We start from the raw sequence: 6,350 nt of genomic DNA, 5'->3' as shown, positions 1-6,350 counted from the left end.
GAGCTGAGAGCCATAAAGCTGTCCGTGGGGCTGGCTGGAAAAGGGCCTGGAGCCCTGTGATGTTCTGCTCCATGAGTGACCTCTCCTCCTGCCTTGGTGACTTCCTGTACTGTCTCCCCCTTTCATCTTCCTCAGGATGAGGGGACACACCGCAAGGTGGACTCTCCTGTATGTCCTCATCACCCCTGTTACTGTGCAGTAAAGGCATTAGCATAGAACTTCCTGATGTGTGTTTACTGATGTGCCTCGTCACACAACTAGCTCTGGCCTTAACTTGATTAGAGGCCACACCTGGTATTTATATCCATCTAATTGTCAATGAGGTACAAAGGGATGGGGGTCTCACAGTGCCACACCACAACTCACCCTCACAGGAACCCCAGGCCTCTCAGCAATGCCATTAGCCCTAGTGTTTCCTGAGAACAGCAGGTTATTCCCAGGTGCACATGGTGGGGTATTTCCAGTTCCCTGAAAGACAGCCAAAGGGATGTACCCCTCCCCAAACTGCTGACTCTCCCATTCTTTGCCCTTTATCAGTGAGGCTTTTGGAGCTCCACTGTGACAGGAACATCCCGGTGGTGTGTGGCCTCCCCAAAAATGGTTCAGTAAATTCTTTTTAAAATTTTCTTTCTTTCTTTCTCTCTTTCTTTCTGCCTGTCTTCCTTTCTTTCTTAAAAAATTATCTATTTATTATTATAAAATTTTTATGAATTCAGAATATTTGATTATTTTAATACTCGAACACCAATCCTACCATCATAACACCTTCCCGCCACCATATTTGGGATGTTCCCATCCAGAATCCCAACCCCTGCCCCAAAGCAGAACCGAAATAATTCATTTTGTATTGTCTGTTATGAATAAACCGCTAAAAGTGATACAAGAAAGTTTCCTTAGAGAAAAGTGTGTGAAGATTGTTGTATTTCACCCAGGGGCCATTAAGCCTTTCTAAAAGAGGTTACTAACATGTTATTGAAGGTTGAGGCTAGTGTATTTATACATACTATATATACATATATAGCACTGTAGCACAGTCCTCCTGCTGTTCATCTATTTGCTTGAATGGGCACAAGTAACATCTCCATTGTGAGACATGTTGTTACTGTTTTTGGCATATCAAATACACCACGGGGAGCTTGTCAGGTTCTGCCATGCGGGCGGGATACTCTCGGTAGCTTGCTGGGCTCTCCAAGAGGGACAGAGGAATCGAACCCGGGTCGGCCATGTGCAAGACAAACACCCTCCCCGCTGTGCTATCGCTTCAGCCCTTATATAAAAATATATTTTTACAGATATATATATCTGTAAAAATATATTTTCCTCTAAGATTTGTTGCCTTCTACTTTAAACCTCGCCAAATATAGTGTGCTACTTTTGGAATATTAGTGGTGTGAGGTATGACATCTTGAGTGGGTGAGGCTTGGGCTGAGTCTGGAGAGCAGCCATGAGTATGGCAGTGGTTGAGTTCTGAGGGTTTTCAGCTGCAGGGATTGGGTTCCTTGGGGCAGGGAGGGGCCTCACCTGCACCCTGTTAGGGTGTTCCGAATGAAACAGTTCAGGGTTCAGTGGCATGGCTATGGTAGTGTCGCTTTATGTTCTCTCCCGAGAGAGAAAGACAATGAGTCCTTCTGTCTTTCTTTTTATTGCAACACTATGAGATAGACGATTACGAAGTGTTCGTGATTGGGTTTCAGTCACACAGTGGTCCAATACCCATCCCTTCACCAGTGTATATTTCCCACCACCACTATCCCCAGTTTTTTTCCCACCACCATACCTCAGCAATCCCTGCTCCTGCCTGCTTTTATGGCAGTCACTTTTCTTCTCTCTCTCTCTCTCTCTCTCTCTCTCTCTCTCTCTCTCTCTCTCTCTCTCTCTCTCTCTCCTCTCCTCTTTTGTGCACTATAGTTTGCATTACAGGTACCAAGAGGTCATCATGTTTGTTCAGGGAGTTTAGTATTTTTATCTGGAATGTACGGCTGGAGCAGCTTTCAACACTATGTGTCAGCTTTAGGCTGTGGATGTCATGGCTGGGGCTTCCAGAAATACAGGGAGGTGGGCAGAGGTAGCTATCTTGACTCTGAGAGAAGCCTGGAGATTTCGAGATGCACAAAACCTGCATATTCGAATTTTTAGCAGATTAATTTCTTGGCGTTACACCCACCAACTGTCCCTGGCTTCACCGTATAATCCCATCAACAGCCAAGAGCAGAGACTATAAAATCAAGCTCCCTGAAGAGAACAATGCAGAGTCTCCTGCCTCTGCACCTGGCTATCCTCACCGGGGCCCCTTGAAGGGGTCAGGTTGAATTTCTGTCCCCGCCCCAAGCAGAGACCCGGCAGCTGAAGACCTCCAAAGCCAGCCATAGCCATGCTTAAGACCACTCTCCACACACTCAAACGAGCCTCACACATGAAGGAACCGGCAAAGGAACCCAGGTGTGCAGGACCCGGGCCTGAGATCTCCAAGCCTGCTCAGATTGGAACTGAGCCTTCTCCACCCAGATCCCCCATCTTCCAGTAGCTAGGCGTTACACCCACCAACTGCCCCCGACTCCACCGTGTAATCTCATCAATTGCCAAGAGCCAGAGATTATAAAACCAAGCTTCCGGAAGTGCGTGGCTGCATTTGTGGCCACGTGACCTCTTATTGTCTAGTTCTCACTCTCGAGAACCCGGGAGGCTACCGAGAGTATTCTGCCCACACAGCAGAGTCTGGCAAGCTCCCCATGGCGTATTCAATATGCCAAAACCCAGTAACAATGATGGGTCTCATTCCTCTAACCCTGAAAGAGCCTTCAATGTGGCACTTGCTAAAATCTCAGGGCTTGGAAGAATGGAGACATTACTGGTGCCTGCTTGAGGAAATCGATGAACAATGGGATGACAGAGACAGTGAATTTCTTGGTGAGGTCCGTCTTGAGACTTCAGTCTGGCCAGGGACATGGTGGTGATTTTGGATTGTTGCAGTTGTAGTTATTGGGGACTGTGTTTGGGCAGACATCAAGCTAACTCATGCCCCTTTGATGTGCCCCCAGATTATTCAGCCATGTGAAGGCCCAAGAAGATGTACTGCATCTTTTTATCTCTTTTGGATTTATTTATGAGTCTCTTGAGAAAGCCCTATAAATGAGCTTGTTTGGCAGAGCCAGAGGTGGCTTGTAGGTGTGTCTCCTGCACATCAAAATTTCTCAGAAAACTAGTTTCACTCAGAGGCATAGTGGCTACTTTGGGGTGTTTGGAAGTGCGAGGCACCTCAGGCTGCTGATGCTCTCACCCATTGGGTCTAGGTGGACCGTAGGTAGTGTGGTGCCCTCTGGGCCCCGGTGGTGGTGGCGGCAGAGGCCCCTGCAGGGACCAGAACTGGGGCCAGGGCAGCTATCGTGGGTGACTCAGGTGCTCTGTGTGAGTCTCAGCCACAAACCAGTTCAGCAGACCCTGAGCAGAGGGTGCACAGCCCATCCTCTGATCTGGCCTCCAGCCAGTTGACGCTCAGGGAGATATTTCTCTGTTATGTGCTTTGGCAGTTCTTTTGGAGATGTTCTGAGGACACTGTCCGCTAAGGCAGGGGGTAGCAGAGGCTCTGCTAGCTCTGGTGGTCACAGCAGCTCTGGGTCTGGGCCCAGGCAGTGCTGGGGCCCGGCTTCCAGCCGGTTGTGAGTTTAGGGACTGCCCAGCGACCCCAGACACTCCTGGTGCAAACATGGGGCGCCTCAGCCCTTCCAGGCACCATTGGCTTTGAAAAATGCCTAGTGCCTTTTCCCCGCAAGAGATGATGCTCATGTTCATTCTTGTGAATTAAGTAGAGTTCTGTGCGTGGGTGCTGCACAGTTCCGGGAACCGCCCCCACTCTGCTGCCCCACTGCATGTGTACAGCTGCTGTCTGATCTCCTCCTCTTATAGGAGGCGTTTGCCCGTTTCGTGACTTGAATCTCCACCATGGCCAAGCCCACTGTCCTTGTGGACTCAGGGATAGTGTGGCAGAGTCTCGGTGACAAGGCTGCGTGCACACGCACAAATGGGAAAGGACTAAAATTCCCCTGCTGGGGCTGAGAGCTGAATCAATGTGGGACTGGAGTGACAGGGTAGGGCCTGTCCAGAGCACACCAACTGCTCTACAACAAAAAGGCCAAATGGACAGACAACGCCCAAGGACACAGGACAGCAGGGAGGGCACTGTACTTGCATAGGACCTAGCTGGGTTAGAACCGTGGCATCGACCCACCAAGGGCTGATATGGGGAATTCCTGAGGAGTGAACACTACCTGAGAGGGTAATAAAAGGAAATAAAATAAAAGGAAAGAAAATTTTCAGGTGGTAAAGACGAAGGGAGAAAGCAGTTCCATCCCTCGTGATCAGGGAAACCCAAACCTCAGACACAGACACAGTGCTTCACAGTGAGAGTGACTGACCCACAGCCTGGATCAGCACCTGAAGAACCTGGGAGTGAGGGGAGCTCAAGGACAGACAGACAGCACAAAAGGATAATGGACAGGCCCTGCTCACAGAAGGACACACAGATGCCAATGGGGTATGAGAACTTGACTGAGTCACAGGAATGCAAGTCCAGACAGCAATGAGCTTCCATCATCCTATGCTGATGAAAACAGGATACACCAAAAACATAGGAACAGCCAGTGTTGGGCCGCAAGGGACAGGAAACTCACTGATCAATGGTGGGTCTCCATCTTCCTCAGAGGCCATGGGACAAGGAGGGCGATTTCTCCAAACAAGGAAGTCTAAAAACTCTGTAGACCCAACTGGGCCACCTCTTGGCATCTATATCCAAAACACAAAGTGAATTCTAAAGGTGTGGGGCCTGGTAAAAAGTCAAGCTATGGACAGAACCCTAATGTCATAAGACAGAGAAACAAAGAAGTTGGGGTCTATATACACAATGGAATACTACACAACTCTAAGGGAATATGAAATCATGTCATTTTCTGCCAAGCAGTCATAACCAGATATTGTCACATTCATGAAATAAGTCAAAGGAAAGAGCCAAGTTCCATCCACACACATCTGTGCAACAAGAGAGAAGAAGAGAGAATGGACAGTACCCCACAGTCAAAAATCCTGGGCACTGACTGTTCTTCATATCTTAGCACAAACCAGCGGGAGTGAGGTTGCTGGGAGCAGAGTAGATAAAGGGGCTTAGGGTCCACTGGGGAGGGTGCCAGGCACCTGAGCGTGCAGAGTGCAGAGACCAAGTGTATCCCAAGCTTTAACCCTGCTGTGGTGAGGGGCAGCTACTCCAATTCCTCACTTTCTAGTGCAGCATGTGCCCTGAGCATCTGCAGAAGCATCTGGGATGTTCTCTGTGCCGCATCATAAACGTCTCTCCTGAGAGTGCAACAGTGCGGCTCCTAGCTCTCTCCCTGGACTGGGCAAAGGAATAATTTGCCACTCCAGCGGATTTCAATGTCCCTGTGTTCCCAGGATCCTGGGAGGTGAAGAAACTTGTGTCTCACACAGGAAAAAAAGATAATCTCTTTTCTTTTTTTGTTTCAAATGTGCAATAGCTTTCATGCGCAAAGGGATAAACACATGAGGTGACTCCATGTTTCACATGCTGCCCACTGAGCTCACAGGGATGCGGGCAGACACAGACACAAACATTCTCCCCAGGCACATGGGGCCACATGGTGCACTAATGACACCTCACGGGCCACACTGACAGGGTCAGTCTCGATCAGCCAGTGCCCTTATGGAGCTCTCTCCACACTCCTTGCTTGAAGCCCTTGTCTCCATCAGCCCCCCCAAAACTGTCTGTTGTCTAGCACCGCCTTGTGCCTTCACATCACAGACAAGACCAGTCCTGAGCACAGGTGTGGGATGTGGGTTGTTATCACTGAGTGACAGAGAGAGGACATGAACAGTTTCCCTTCTTGAGGGCTCTGATGTGACACTTCGTGACATACAGGACCAGCCCGAGGACACATCTTGTGTCTGTTCTGTGGGGCACTGGGTCCTCCCACGGCAAGTCCAGGATAGGAAGAGACTCCATGACCCATCTCATGGCCCGCTCTGTCTGGGTGAGCCTGCAGGGGGAACCTGAGTCTGAGGACCTGGGATCAGGGGACCCAGAACTTGGGGGGGTCTTAGTAAGAGGTCCTCTCAGACTTAGGACAGACTCTCACAGGGTCTCTCTCCCAGGTCTGAGTGTGGCGCTAGGTCCCCCATGCAGGCAGGTGAGTGTGTGCCCAGGGCCAGGGACCCTTGTGCAGGCAGGTAAGGGTGTAACCAGGTCACAGGGCCCCACAGGACAAATCCTACAGTTGGTGTGGGAACAGCAGTTGTGGGATACGAGTGGGGGAACATGGCGGATTATGGGCTGAGACCTAGAACTG

General features: G+C 49.9%; 1 protein-coding gene across 1 annotated transcript in view; it reads right to left on the bottom strand.

Moving 5' to 3' along the window:
- The window catches only part of PPP1R12C (protein phosphatase 1 regulatory subunit 12C), a 225,441-nt gene that overhangs the window by 72,707 nt on the left and 146,384 nt on the right, over positions 1-6,350 (bottom strand). The gene's annotated exons all lie outside the window — the stretch shown is intronic.

Source organism: Sorex fumeus, unplaced genomic scaffold (genome assembly GCF_029834395.1).
Source record: "Sorex fumeus unplaced genomic scaffold, SorFum_2.1 ptg000122l, whole genome shotgun sequence".
Lineage (NCBI taxonomy): Eukaryota > Metazoa > Chordata > Mammalia > Eulipotyphla > Soricidae > Sorex > Sorex fumeus.
Note: the sequence above shows the minus strand (reverse complement) of the source record. Positions and strands in the feature narration are given on the sequence as shown.